Source organism: Schistocerca gregaria, chromosome 2 (genome assembly GCF_023897955.1).
Source record: "Schistocerca gregaria isolate iqSchGreg1 chromosome 2, iqSchGreg1.2, whole genome shotgun sequence".
NCBI classification, from domain to species: domain Eukaryota; kingdom Metazoa; phylum Arthropoda; class Insecta; order Orthoptera; family Acrididae; genus Schistocerca; species Schistocerca gregaria.
In genome coordinates this window covers 757,801,183-757,817,297 of record NC_064921.1, presented here as the reverse complement: position 1 = coordinate 757,817,297, position 16,115 = coordinate 757,801,183, and the positions used below count along the sequence as shown (strand labels likewise).

General features: G+C 42.5%; 1 protein-coding gene across 1 annotated transcript in view; it reads left to right on the top strand.

The window, feature by feature from the left end:
• Window positions 1-16,115, top strand: part of LOC126335962 (plectin) — a 532,862-nt gene that overhangs the window by 411,839 nt on the left and 104,908 nt on the right. The window contains exon 3 of the mRNA XM_049999438.1: window positions 414-474. The gene's annotated coding sequence lies outside the window, so the exon portion shown is untranslated. The remainder of the gene's footprint in view (window positions 1-413; window positions 475-16,115) is intronic.

Genomic DNA, 16,115 nt, shown 5'->3' with positions numbered 1-16,115 from the left:
GAAGTGATCAAGACTGATGCAATACAACGACAATCCCGCTTGTCTGTAACGGGAATGCCTGTAAGCTTTCGCTCAAGTGTTCGCAGGCGTTTGGATTCGGCGGTAGTCCTCTGCTGTACGCCAGTCCTTAAACGGAACAAACGTTTCAGAGCGAAGCTAACACTTCATTTAAGGCGCTCCTGTCTTGACTTTCGCGGAAGCGTCACTACCTACAGGTGCGACTTAAATGAACCCTTTTGTCCTGCGAGCTTGGCGGTGAAGTATTACAGTGAGAGCCAAATACTGCAGTTTTCGGCGCATTTCGATGCATCGTGGTTGCCAAACAAACTCTAAAAGCAAGCTAACAGCTAGTTAACAGCAAATGAGTAGCGTCTTGCAAGCAGGTGGCTCTGATGTGAATCTTTTATTTCCAGGTTCGCGGATGGCGACTCTGTAGAGTGTAGACCACCTGGAAAAGTCCACCAGCACACAAAGGTAAGTGACCACAAATGCAGTGGAGAGTACAAGACTACATACATGTGTGACTTGGGGCAATAAGAAACCCATGAAAAAATTAATGTAGTTGTTATTTTAATTGAAAAAAAGCTTGACGCTTCCAGATCTGCGAGCCATCTTCTTCAGTAGATCAGGAAGTTCGTAGTCAGCCTAGTAATACATTTTTTATATCACGTTAAAAGGTATGGAATTAATCGTTAAACTTGTAGATCACCTTATAAGAACTTACGCTTAAGGCGGGGCTTTTGCAATATAATGAAAGAATTATAACCCCACTAAGTGCGCAGAAAAAAACAATCGTGCAAGACGCAGTCAATACCTTCGCTGCGCAGTGCCGATGGTACTGTTATCGACGACTGCGCCGCTAAAGCGGAGTTATTGAACGCAGTTTTCCGAAATTCCTTCACCAGGGAAGACGAATGGAATATTCCAGAATTTGAAACACGAACATCTGCTAGCATGAGTTTCTTAGAAGTAGATACCTTAGGGGTTGCGAAGCAACTCAAATCGCTTGATACGGGCAAGTCTTCAGGTCCAGATTGTATACCGATTAGGTTCCTTTCAGATTACGCTGATACTATAGCTCCCTACTTAGCACTCATATACAACCGCTCGCTCACCTATAGATCTGTACCTACAGATTGGAAAATTGCGCAGGTCGCACCAGTGTTCAAGAAGGGTAGTAGGAGTAATCCATTTAACTACAGACCTATATCATTGACGTCGGTTTGCAGTAGGGTTTTGGAGCATATACTGTATTCAAACATTATGAATCACCTCGAAGGGAACGATCTATTGACACGTAATCAGCATGGCTTCAGAAAACATCGCTCTTGTGCAACGCAGCTAGCTCTTTATTCGCACGAAGTAATGGCCGCTATCGACAGGGGATCTCAAGTTGATTCCGTATTTCTAGATTTCCGGAAAGCTTTTGACACCGTTCCTCACAAGCGACTTCTAATCAAGCTGCGGAGCTATGGGGTATCGTCTCAGTTGTGCGACTGGATTCGTGATTTCCTGTCAGGAAGGTCGCAGTTCGTAGTAATAGACGGCAAATCATCGAGTAAAACTGAAGTGATATCAGGTGTTCCCCAGGGAAGCGTCCTGGGACCTCTACTGTTCCTGATCTATATAAATGACCTGGGTGACAATCTGAGCAGTTCTCTTAGGTTGTTCGCAGATGATGCTGTAATTTACCGTCTAGTAAGGTCATCCGAAGACCAGTATCAGCTGCAAAGCGATTTAGAAAAGATTGCTGTATGGTGTGTCAGGTGGCAGTTGACGCTAAATAACGAAAAGTGTGAGATGATCCACATGAGTTCCAAAAGAAATCCGTTGGAATTCGATTACTCGATAAATAGTACAATTCTCAAGGCTGTCAATTCAACTAAGTACCTGGGTGTTAAAATTACAAACAACTTCAGTTGGAAGGACCACATAGATAATATTGTCGGGAAGGCGAGCCAAAGGTTGCGTTTCATTGGCAGGACACTTAGAAGATGCAACAAGTCCACTAAAGAGACAGCTTACACTACACTCGTTCGTCCTCTGTTAGAATATTGCTGCGCGGTGTGGGATCCTTACCAGGTGGGATTGACGGAGGACATCGAGAGGGTGCAAAGAAGGGCAGCTCGTTTTGTATTATCGCGTTATAGGGGAGAGAGTGTGGCAGATATGATACACGAGTTGGGATGGAAGTCATTACAGCATAGACGTTTTTCGTCGCGGCGAGACCTTTTTACGAAATTTCAGTCACCAACTTTCTCTTCCGAATGCGAAAATATTTTGTTGAGCCCAACCTACATAGGTAGGAATGATCATCAAAATAAAATAAGAGAAATCAGAGCTCGAACAGAAAGGTTTAGGTGTTCGTTTTTCCCGCTCGCTGTTCGGGAGTGGAATAGTAGAGAGATAGTATGATTGTGGTTCGATGAACCCTCTGCCAAGCACTTAAATGTGAATTGCAGAGTAGTCATGTAGATGTAGATGTAGATGTAGTTTCAAAATCTACCTCTTTGGAGACTTTTTCCTGTGCACTTCTTAATTCAAATCTGACTTTGGTGTCAAAGTTTCAGGGAGTCCAGGAGTGGACTCACTGGGTCGATTCCGGTGATTTGCTGTGCAGTTGGCTTCGAACAGTGTTTGAAACTACATTTTCTGATAGGGGACGTATTTTTGCTATTTTAAACATATTTTGCATTTGATTTATTATTAGTTTCTAAGTGAAACCAGTGAATAAGTTAATACGTAAAGAGTAGTCAAATGGAAGCGATACAGCTGGGAAAAAAACGAATTAAACTTCTTATTATGATAAAAGTAATCGGCATAACTCTTAAAGCGCTGGGGTGAGATAGGGACTGTATGGCCCACGTTGTTGCCGGGGTTGTATCGAATAAGCTGTAGAAGTTTCGCTGGGGATCCCTTACACTTCCTCCGTATCGCCTCGACCTCTCTCCATACGATTTCTGCGTCCATGGCCGTCGATTTGTTTCGGACGAAGAGGTGAACGACTGGATAAATTCCAGAATAGAAAGAAATGGAGATTCTGCCTTGAATTTGGATACGGTGGATTATTAGTTAACGCCACAGCAATTCCTTTTCTATCAATACACGGAAATGGTACTGTGACACTAAGGTCTGGGAGCGTAAATCACCAGCTACCATCTCATTGAACTGATCGCAACGACGCCTGCAGACGCAACCTTCTTCACGTAGCTATCCCGTCCGCTTGATGTATCAAAGCGTGCTTTCTCTCTGTGGGGATTCGGAAAGTACCATGATTACCTCCACTAATGCTGTAAGCCAGCCGCCGACCGTTGTGACCGAGCGGTCCTAGGCGCTTCTGTCCGGAACCGCGCTGCTGCTACGGTCGCAGGTTCGAATCCTGCCTCGATCATGGATGTGTGTGATGTCCTTAGAGTTAGGTTTAAGTGGTTCTAAGTATAGGGGACTAACGACCTCAGATGTTTAGTCCCATAGTGCTTAGAGCCATTTGCACCATTTTGTAAGCCAACCAACATCACATAAGATTTTCCTGAGAGCTTTGTAAGAGTAGGCTCTATATCTACTTCTTTACTCCGCAATTAATGCTGCAAACGTCCTCAATTGGGGAGAGGTCCAGCGACGTTGCTGCCCAAAGTAGACTTTGGCAGGCACGAAGACAAGCGGTAGAAACTCTCGACGAGTGTGGGTGGCCGTTATCTTGCTCAAATGTAAGCCCATGATGGCATGCCATAAAGGGCAACATAATGAGATGTAGAATATCGTCGACGTACCGTAATGGTGCCGCGAATTGCGATCAAAGCAGTCCTGTTATGAAAAGAAATAGCACCCCAGACCATCAGTCCCGGTTGTCGGCTGGGTGGCAACCAGGTTGGTATGCCATCAGTGGCCAGAGCGTCTCCAGACACTACTTCGATGGTCATCGGGGCTCAATTCGATGCGGGACCCATCACTGAACAGAATTCCACTCCACTCAATGAGATTCCAGGCCAAAGACGTGTCTGGAGACGCCGTGGACAGCGGTGGGATATCAATGTGATTGTCGCCAACAACGGCCTGACAACCAGGAGTGATGCTCTGGGGTGCTTCTTCTTTTCATATCAGGCCCCTTTTGGTTGTCATTCTCTGCACCCTTGCAGCACAGCGGTACTAAACAATATTCTAGGCACCGCTTTGTTGCCCTTCATGGCAAGCCATCCTGGGTATACATTCACCAAGATGACGCACGCCTCCATACGGCGAGAATTTCTGTAACTTGTCTTCGTGCTTTCCAAACTGTACCTTGGTCAGCAAGGTCGCCAGATCTCTCTCCAATTGAGAGCAAGTTTGGAGCTTTATGAGCAGGGCTCTTGAGCCAGTTCATGTTTTTGATGATCTAACACACCAGTTGGACAGAACGTATGACGATATCCCTCAGGAGGACATCCAACAATTTTATCAACAAAGCTGAATAACTGCATGCATGAGGGTCATAGATGGACCAACGCGTTACTGAGTTACCCAATTTGTGAAGCCTTTTCTCTTGAATACATAATCCATATTTTCGGATATTGTAATCATTTGCTTATCTGTACATGTTCATCACATCTACCGATTTCCGTCCCATTTGCATAATTCCTTCGTGGAGCGTCACTTTTTTTTGTCTTAGAGAGTAAGTGCAATAAAGATTCAGTATCACCAGTGTCCCTTTTGTTGCATTTTTTCCCTTCTCCTTTTATCTTGGCGGAGGACTGCAAAAAAAAAAAAAAAAAAATTAAAAAATTCAAATGGCTCTAAGCACTATGGGACTTAACATCTGAGGTCTTCAGTCCCCTAGAACATAGAACTACTTAAACCTAACTAACCTAAGGACATCACACACATCCATGCTCGAGGCAGGATTCGAACCTGCGACCGTAGCAGCCGCGTGGTTCCGGACTGAAGCGCCTAGAACCGCTCCACCACAGCGGCCGGCGGAGGAATGCAGATTTGAAAGTAATAAAGCTGGTTGGAAAGAGGGAAGTGTTTTCCTTAAATGCCAGGGGCGATGTACTTCTAAGGGCCCAAGGCAAAGTTTCAGTTCGAGGTAACTAGAGCAGCATTCGCGGCCCTCGTCCACACTCTCCGGGCAAGACACGAGACAGCCTTTCTGCTGGAAAAAAATTAAAAAATAACACCAGCCTTGTTTACAGAATCCTGTACAAATATTAAATACCTCTAGATAGCTGTCCCTCTCCAGAGGCTAGCGTGTGAATCTCCGTTACCTCAGGAGTAACGCTACGAAATAATGTTCGATTTAAATTTCAGAATCCAGCGTTATGATTAGTTCATATTGTTAATTTCCGAAGAGCACTTGCTCGTCTGTCCCTACATGGGAGCGTCTTATAGGTCTATTTCAGAACAGTACCACGGAGCGGGAGAGATTTTCTGCCTTCTTCCTCACCCCAGAGCACTATTGGTTAAACATAGCGAAAATCAGCAAGAATAGGAGATCGTTTGGCATCTTTACTTAAATTTTACTGGACAGAACTCGCAAAGTCTGCTACCATTGGCCGACGAGATTCCGTCTCTGACAGAGACTGTGAAGATTAAGAGGGTTAACAGGGAACACAGAGGCTGCTAGGAGCCGGTGGTGTGAAGATTTGTTGCTGGACGACAGATAAGCGGAGCCTTGCGGTCACACAGAAGGACGTTTCCAGTTGATCCCTGAACTTAGTCTCCAGCAGCTACCACGATTGCCTACCGCATTACGCTACGAGTTTGGTAAATGGGGCAACTTTGCAATCACCAAATCCGTAGGGATGCAATGCCAGTTCACCTCTTCAGTAGCCAGTTACACAGTTTTGATGCTTTGCAGCTAGATAGTTACCTTCAGCAAGTACGTTGGCGATTTTACTGGTGCCGGCCTTGGTGGCCGAGCGGTTTTAGGCGCTTCAGTCTGGAACCGCGCTGCTGCTGCGGTCGCAGGTTCGAATCCTGCCTCGGGCATGGATGCGTGTGATGTCTTTAGGTTAGTTAGGTTTAAGTGGTTCTAAGTTCTAGGGGACTGATGACGCCATAAGTTAAGTCCCATAGTACTCAGAGCCATTTGAACCATTTGATTTTACTGGTGTTCAAACCTATTTTTTCCGTGCTCTTTCTGTAATTTACCAACTATGCTTAGTCACTGGCCATATTCGTGTATTATTCACATAATTTTGTTTTTATTGTGCTCACCCACCTGTTACAAGAATAGAGTTCATCATTACGAACCCTTATCCTAATATTAAATGTTCAGTTGTTTGTATCAGTGGATAAGTTTTGTGTTTTGCTTTTTGATAATAAACTTGAGTGTTATAACGAAAGACGGGAAAGTTGCACAGGTCATACTAATACTCAAGAAAGGAAATGGGAGTAAGCAGGTGAATTACAGACACGTATTCAAATTAGTTCAAATGCCTCTGAGCACTATGGGACTAAACATCGGAGGTCATCAGTCCCCTAGAACTTAGAACTACGTAAACCTAACTAACGTAAAGACATCACACACATCCATGCCCGATGCAGGATTCGAATCTGAGACCGTAGCAACAGCGCGGTTCCAGACTGAAGCGCCTAGAACCGCTCGGCCACAACGGTCGGCTACTTGAGTGTTATAGTGACCACTTCTTTCTGTTACAGATTAGATGATGCCTCCTTTCCTTAATATGTCTACGCGTGTAACGTGGCACCCATATTGTCATGCTTGATCAGAACACTCCTATTAATTATCATTCAGTGAGATGTTTCCGTGTATCCGTGCATGATATTATTATTTCGATTAATTAATTTGCTTGGTCATATGGGGTGCTCCTATTCTCTGCAGGTCACCACAGATCGGACTATAGGATCAGAGGGTTATTGTAGTGCTTCGAGAATTTACACATAAATTCTGGAACCATTCGACCTTCTGCCGCCTCGAACACGCGATATTTTAAAGATAAGCGTGAGAGAGAGCGTATTTACTGCGCAGCACATGTCTGTGTGTGCAGGATGGACGTTGGTCCTGGGAGGACAGGAGCTGCGTCAGACGAGCGATGCCGCCAAGTGTTTGCCGCTCGCGCCATAGAAGCCGTATGTGACGTATAAAGAGCAAGCACGCGTTATTCTTTGACGGTGTAATGATTGTAAGTGTTATGAACAATGGAAAAATGTTTTGTCTAGAGAGACTTACTTAATATTGGTGGTAGACTTGCGAGAAGCAAGACCTGTTTTTGAATTTCTGGTGGTTATGAAACCCACCACAATGTAATTATTTTTAATAGTGTCTAACGGGTATCGCCGTAGTTGACTTGCAAGAATTTGTATGTTTATGTGAAACTTGTGGAGATGAAAATATACCTGAACTGAACTGAAAGTATAAGGTTACCGAGTTATTTCTAGTAAGAGAGGGCGTGTATTTGTGAGTTCCTCTAACCAGCATTATTTCTTCGGAGAACAGTTGTGGAGATCGACGCAGCCGCATATCCAGAGAAGAGGATCGGCTAACAGTTTCAAGTAAGTCAACTGTAGTTAGAGAAGTGTAAGTTCGCAATCCACCTTTGCACCGCTACTCTTGTCGCCGAAACCGTTAGAGAACGCGAACCAGCACAACCGGCATCCCACAGTACCTCAAACGTTTAATGGAGATGTTTACTTCGAATGATTGTTTCACGATTGGATAATCATACAATAAATGATCTTGCCAGCTATTTATCCACAATACTTTACATTCGTTTCTGTTGAGAGTAAAGTTTACTTCTTCCTCTTCGTAGGTACAATTTTCTAGCGTTGCGACTTCTCTATGCCCGCATCTCGTGGTCGTGCGGTAGCGTTCTCGCTTCCCACGCCCGGGTTCCCGGATTCGATTCCCGGCGGGGTCAGGAATTTTCTCTGCCTCGTGATGGCTGGGTGTTGTGTGATGTCCTTAGGTTAGTTAGGTTTAAGTAGTTCTAAGTTCTAGGGGACTGATGACCATAGATGTTAAGTCCCATAGGGCTCAGAGCCATTTGAACCATTTTTTTGACTTCTCTATACACAACAGCATTATTCCTCAGCAGCCTCATGGTCGCTTCAGACGTTATCAGCTAGGTCATTTACACATTTGTTGTGAAGAGTAATGACCCTATAATACATCTGTCGGGATTATGTTATTGATTGTTACCATTAATTCAGCCCAAACATCAATGGTAGCAGGAAACTTAATTCTTACTATTATTCAATAAACTGCGTGGCAGTTTGTATGCTAGGACTATCAAGTTATACACTTTTTTAACCGGGTGGCACTATAACAGAAATGAGGCACTACAATAAGGAAGGACCAACAACATCTATTTACAGTGTCTTAGAAAACTTTACTTAACTGTTGGTAACAGCAGAATGCGTGACACTTGATGTCCTACACATAAAGCAATGAAATTTAAATAACTATAACCGACATATTAGTTATGAGAGAATCAGCAGCTGTATCGATATTTGAAACAATTCTCAAAGTACCTGGAGAGAAAGTACTGACGCAACTACTTAGCTCTGAAGGTGATCCAAAGAGACTGAAACCTGTAATGTACAAGAGGCGGAGGGTGTGCTGAAAACTAATGCCTCTAAATTTCTAATGCCACAACTCTGAAAGCTTTTTAAATAAAACAAACTTTATTAACTTTCTACTGAGTGGTTATAATTGAAGTGCAGCTACTTACAGAGGTCCAGTCTATGAAAGCGAAACTTGGTAGCTATTCAAATGCGTTAACGCAGAACCGATTTACGCTAGAAAAAAAATTAGTCGCAATTTTTGGCACCAAGTGCAATTTTGACGCTTTGAATTCAAGAAAGAAGTATAGAAATGCTTCTGTCTGTAATGGATTAGAAAGGGGACATAGGAATAAAATATCAAATAAGTGGGAAACGTGTAATTTAGATTTTATTATTAACTGCTGCTTACACAATTTGTTCCAAATGAGTATCGAGAAACTGTACAGCGCCAGATTTGCACCTAGTGGCCAAATTTGGAACTAATTTTTTTCAGCGTAAATGGGTTCTGCGTTGATGCATTTTCAATGTACCAAGTTTCGCTGCCATACAGTAGTTACAGTACTTATTTATAACCACCTGGTACATCTTTATTCTTCATGTTTATCCATTTATTTTTCAACGTAGTCACCTGGGGACAAACTCATTTCTCCCAACGAGAGACCAGTTGTTTTATACCATCTCTGTTGAATGTTTGACTCTATTGATAGAGTCACAACACCATCTCTGCTAACACGGCTTCATCACTATCAAAGTGAAGCCCGCGAACGCGCTCTTTGAGTTTCGGAAACGATGAAAATCGGAGGGCTCCAAGCTGGGACTGTGTATGGAGGATGATAAATGACAGTGAACCCAAGGCGTCGGATTGTTGCAGATGTCACAGTGCACGTGGTCTGGCATTGTCATGTTGAAGGAGAGGTGCTCAACATGTGAATGAACTCTTCGAATTCAAAAGTCGATTACAGCACGCTGTTTCCCACGCAGCTTATGGTACACACCGCCATTTTAAACGTTACGATTCGGAATCCTCTAGTGGTAGAGGGCTGCAAATATGTAGACACGAAGAATAAAAATGTAGATTGTCAATGGCGATTGTTTTATTTAAAACGCCGACATAGTTGTTTTACACACCACCATGTGCCACGCTACAATTTGGAGTCCTATAGGGGCAGAGGATTCCAAGTTGCGTCAAGCAGGGAAGTCACCCGAGTAATACGCATGACATGTAGTATGTCAGCCAATCGGGTGCATCACTTTTCAGCACGCCCTCACAATTAAAAATGTGTTACTGAGAGTGAAGAATAATTGTTTTAAAAATCTAATTTGACTATCTCATGGCAGTATATGATATTGCCTCTATGTCTGAAAGTCCTAGATGTCCGTAAACAGCGACTCCTAAGTCAAAATATAGTCTTCTGAAGTTTCTCTCTTGCCCCTCTCCCTCTCTTCCCCTCTTCCTCCTTTCATCTCGCCTCTTCTCTTTCTCTCTCATTCTTCTCCATCTCTCTCCCTTCTCCCCCCTCTCTTTCTTCCCCCCCCCTCCACTTTCATTCCTCCAACTCTTTTCTTTCTTCCCTCTTCCTTTCTCTCCTCCTACTATCTCTCTCTTCCTTGCTTTCTTTCTGTTCTAAGCTCCCACTCCCCTATACCTCACTCTCTCTTCCCCTACCTCTTTCTAATACCTTCTCTCCCTGCCACCTCTTTTATCACTCTTGTCTCATGCCTTCTTCTCCCGCTTTCATTCCATTTATTCACGCACGCTTGTGCGTTTGAGTGAGGAAAGGCAGGAACAGGAGAAAAGCTGGAGCCAGTATTGGGAAAGGCAGCCAGCGCATGTGGCCCGTCCTGAAGGCCAGCTGACGGCGAGGGGCCGGAAGTGAGTCGGCCGCAAGCGCCTACACCGCGCGCTAGGACGGTGTCCGGAGTGGAGTTACACACATCCGCTACCTAATTCGGAGAGCTCAGCTGCTCGAGAGCGCAGGCGTACCTCTGTTTCGTAACCGCTTCTCGTGTGTAAACGATGGAGACAATCTAGCTAGGCAGTACCTGCGGAATTCACTTTCGGGATAGATGACGCTTCTTTCTTCTTCTGTAGTGGCCAATCCAGGGATTTGTTTGCAACAGCTACAATGGCAGCTTGTCTCCATTCTGTGCGTCTTTCAGCTTTTCTCTTCATTTCTTTATAGGTGTTACATTCCACATCTTCTACGATTTGATCCATATACCTCAGATGTGGTCTTCCTCTTGGTCTTTTTCCCCGACATATCCCTCTATGATTGTGTTCAGGAGTCCTTTGTGTCTTAATAGATGGCCTGTAAATTGCACTCTTCTTTTAACAATGAAATTCCAGAAGCTTCTCTGCTCACCTGCTCTTTCCAGAACCACTTCGTTCGTGATCTTGTCGATAGATTTTATAGATGCTTCTATAGCACCACATTTCAAAAGAATTTAGCTTCTGCTCTTCCTCTGTGCCGAAAGTCCATGTTTCACACCCACAGCATGCCACATTCCACACACATGATTTCAAAAACCTTTTCCTGATTTCAAGGCTGATGCTCTTAGATGTTAAGATGGTTTTCTTCTTGTTAAATATTACGCAATTCGTTGGATTTGTGCTAGCGTCGCTTCTGCACCTTGAATTTGCATTATTTATTTACGCAGTGTCTACATAAACAAAAACAAAACGTAGTAATTGCGTGAACTGCAGGCGGCCGTACTAAATACCTGTATGTTAAAATAGAACAGGAAAGGTGGCCGAATATATATCTGAGAAATAGGATAAATGTAGAAGGAAGACGCAAGAAAGACACAAGAACAAAGACTGAAAAAGATAAAAACACTTTCTACAAAAAGGAATAGTACATTCTCAGAATTAAAATTTATACTGCAGGTTATTCTGTAAGTACTCTACACAGAAATAACATATTATTAGGGAGTTCTTCAAATCCATATGTGGCATACAGCAAATCAGTGCTTAACAGCATTGGTTAAACAGTCTTGGATGCAATTTTATTATTTTATTTTTCAACGACGCGTTTCCTCTTATGTAGGCGTCTTTAGGTTATCTTAATTTGGTATTTCTTAGAAGAATCCTTTAGTCAGTGTAGCCAAAGGGCATCGTCAAATATATCAGGCCAACATTCTGACATGTTCCACATCCTGGAGGACCTCCTCATTACGGATCAAATGGAATGAAAGTAAATCTAATCTAATCTAACATCGCCTTCGTTGAACTCAGTAAAAACTAGAAATATAAAATAGTAAAATCATTCAGAACGATTGAACTCAGTAAAAACTAGAAATATAAAATTTTATATTTCTAGTTTTTACTGAGTTTAACGAAGGCGATGTTGGCCTGATACATTTGACGATGCCCTTTGGCTACACTGTCTAAAGGATTTTTCTAAAAAATACCAAATTAAGATAACCTGAAGATGCCTAAATAAGACGAAGCGCGTCGTTGAAAAATTTTAAAAAAAAACTAAAATTGCAACCTAATACTATTATTAGGGAGTCTCTCTTCCTTCATAAAAATTTATGGTCTTGAAAAGTAACGATTGATAAATTTTTTCCGACTTTTTACAGAAAGAGTTTGACTCTCTTGCATGATAGAAAAATTTTAAAAAATGTATCCCTGTTCATTTCATGCTGAACACACAGATTTTTGAATTAGTTCTGCTATCTTTTGAAATAAGTTGGAAATTAACCTTCCTGAAAACCATGTTCTCCATTAGAAAATGGCTTCCGGAAATCAACTAAAACTTACGAAAATTTTTCAGTGTTTTGCGTCTACCTATAGGGAACACATGATAAAAAAATCGGGTAAATAAAAAATGTTGAGCAACATTGCATGGTTGATTTCAAATGGGTTGACCCAGCTGCTAACATCCAAAAATATAAACAGTGAGACCAGAAAAAGATTTATGAATAGTTACGTTGTAGAGTACAGCTCTGTACTGACGCGAAATATTAACTGTGAAGAACACAGTATGGAAAGGACTAAAAGCCTCTTAAATGTTACAGGAGGCCGTTGTAGATCAGACGAACTGATAGAATTAGAAATAAAGACTCCTGGCAAACTCATGAAGAAAGAAAAATGTCTACACAAACAACATAATCAACGGAAGAGTTGGATGGGTGGGCACATGACATGAGACTTTGTTAAAAACTGTAGGCCACGCCGAATGGCCACGCGCTTTGAGGCGCCATGTCACAGACTGCGCGGCCCCTCCCGCCGGTGGTTCGAGTCCTGTGTTCTTCTTAGCATAAGTTAAGTGGTGTGTAAGTTTTGGAATTCACACACATTTGAAAACTGTAGGTGACCTGTTGACGGAAGCGAAAAATCATAGGGTTCTTTTGTGACTTGCGTTATTTCTATCACATCACTCCTGCCTATGAACAGTTTTCATGTCTACGTGCCGATAATATGGGATACTGTGTTTACGCTAATGTGTATAGGGTTGCTGGCAGTCGACCGGAATGGAGAACTGCGTCAGACCAAACTAAGGTTGATAACCAAAACACCGCAGACAACATTTAAGTAGTAAGCGCTTCCTGTTTAGATCCAATCCTCTGGCATCTGTAGTCAGATAGCCGGCCTCAGTGGTCTAGCGGTTCTAGGCGCTCAGTCCGGAACTGCGCAACTGCTGCGGTCGCAGGTTCGAATCCTGCCTCGGGCATGGATGTGTGTGATGTCCTTAGGTTAGTTAGGTTTAAGTAGTTCTAAGTTCTAGGGGACTGATGACCACAGATGTTAAGTCCCATAGTGCTCAGAGCCATTTGAACCATTTGTAATCAGATATCCCCAGTTATTTTACATATTCTGTTCAATCGGTTTGCTAATACTAATTACAGTTTAAGTGTTCTTCTGTTTTAGAAATGAGTCTCGGAATATGGCAGCTCATGTTCTACGAATTTCAAAGGAAGTCATCGAATGTCTCGAACAGGTGAAGAAATTTCTTCTCCCAATATAGGGTTAATTGAACCTACGGGCGCTGCTGGAAATAAAGCATGAAAGTTGTCTGGCGTAAATAATCACCGTAAATTTCAGTTGCGCAACAGACGTTAGCATGAACTCAACAATTGTCGTAAACGCAACATGCCACCAACAACGAAAAATATAAAATTCTTATTTTCTCGTTCAATAAATGAAATAATAGCAAATAAAATGTAAGTGCTTAAGATTAATTTGATCGAATTTATCAGATAGTATATTAAAACTGAATTTAGCTCCGTATCTTAGGGAACGTATTAGCTTAGTGTGGTTTGGTGGCCATGTAGGTTAGCGTTAGGCAACAAATTCAAAAGATCGGGACACAGTCCTTGTCGCTCGTAGGATGTTTCCCTCTCTTGTCCCTTCTTTCACCGTTGATAAAGCTTTCTTAGTGTGAATAATGCCAGGCTGCTGATAGACAACCTCCTCCCCCCCCCCCCCCCCCCCTCCTTCCATCTGAAGGGTGGTTCGATCAATGGAGTGCTTTCTTATGCACAGTGCTGTTGAAGTGTACCATCTATAGCGGCTCTACAATTAAGCATGGGCTCCGAACCAGTCTGGACCACAGTGTTTCGCTTACACTAAATATTCGTTCAGACGATAGAAAATTGTATGAAAAGTACGTTAGTAGGCATATAACTCAGTAGGCTTATGACCGAAATTGGAGCTGATATATTCTTTCTCCAGCAACAATATGTGCGTGGTGGAAAATTTCCATGGTTTCCAAAACATTACGAGATAGTCACAGGGAGATACAAGAAGCAAAGCCTGCGATATAGTAACGAACACGGCCTTCCCGGTAACAAATATTACACTGCTCTGTTCGGAGTACGTAGCCACAGCTCGTATCACTCACGGTTGAGATATACGGATGATTACATCAGATACTAGAGGACAAATAATAGTTGACATCGCAAATGAATGCAACCTCTTTGTATTAAAGAAAGCATAACAAGCGCCGACAAATTACGGTAACGCCAGAGGAGTCAGTATGTAGACATATCACTAGCAAACAAAAGCTCACAAGCAAACATAAAAAAAATTGGAAGCACTGGACAAAGCAACACACAATGACCACAAGGTCATAATCATTCACACAGGTACAAACATGAACACACACACTGCGACCTCACACCAGAGACTACTTCTAGGCTGTACCAACTGGCAAAAACTTAGAGACAAGGTAGAAGATTTCTCCCTAAACGCTACCCAAGGTAACGCAGACTACAAAACAAGTGTTTTAACAACTTACTCCAAAGAGCGCTGTCGGGAGCCATTCCGCGAGCGAAAGCCGTCAGCCGGACGGAAACATTAAGGGGACACGGAACGTCTTATACCTCCAATGTTAAATGTAAGGAACATTTCCTTATGAACTATTAACACCAGAGTGACGAAACTTTTACAGTATAATATTACATATATTTAATACCATGTACCATATGGATTTTAATTTATTGGTGTTTTTTGGGAAGATATTAATTATTTTGTTACTGAAAATAATTGATACATTTTCAGCATAGTATCTTTGAAATAAAATCTGTTATCAATTATGTATCACAAAAAGGCTATGATACAAGGTGTATATTGGCACTGTTTACATTCCTTGAAAAATTTAAGTCTTTATCTTTAATAGTTTAGCATAAAATGTTCCTTATATGGCAAAAAGTGAACTTGTGGAAAACGAGTTTCAAAGTTTCGCTAACATTTTAGTGGAGTCCAGCACCATAAGAGGGTTTTCACTGTCACTAGACATCTCCCCATCTAGCCTTCTTTTCACACCTTTCATTCTTTCTCTGGCTTGCCTCTCACACTCCTTTTCTTTCCTTTCAGCATCCCGTTTCCTCTCACTGTCTATCAACATCATTGCACTCACCATGTACTTTCCGGGCATCACATCCAACTTCTGCAGCACATTGCACTTTATAATGTCACCTTTGTTGTACGTAGCAATGGCATCATATGCTCCAAAATGAAGAGTATGAATTTCCACAAACACATTTTTTGGGATTATGGTCCAAATTACATTACTCACATTCTCATTTTGATTTTGTGTACGCCCATGGAGACATTTCTTCAAACGTTCAGTTGCAGAAAGATCTCTGAAAATTGGTTTTATAGCCTTCATGACAGTTTCTGGCAGACTGTGATGATGCTTGTATACACGTTCAGATCCCTGATATTTGTTGTACTTGCACCAGGAATTGGGTCCCTGTGGGCATAGTCCACGTGGTGGTTCCTCGTCAGTCGATAAGGTGTGGTAGTGAAGTGCCATTATAGCCTTTTCCATTCATCAACACTGTGAGTATTTTGTCTTATTGCCAGTCCATAGTCTCTCTGCAGTCTGTTGATTACCTCGTCTGTCAATCTTTTAGCTCCACCCAAAGGTTTTCCATCAATGAGTACTTGGCCTTTCATTGTGGTCTTCAGTCGACGCAGTCTTGTTCCCATACGCGAACTATGACCTCCTGTTTAGTAATGGTAACATCATTTCCATAAGGTTTCAGCTCAGATACAGCAGCAAAAGACTTCGAATCACCATCACCCAGGAACTGTAGGTATCTGACCTTGTACCACAGAAGAGAGCGACTGAAAATGTCTTTCGCACCGGAAACTTCCATGGCCC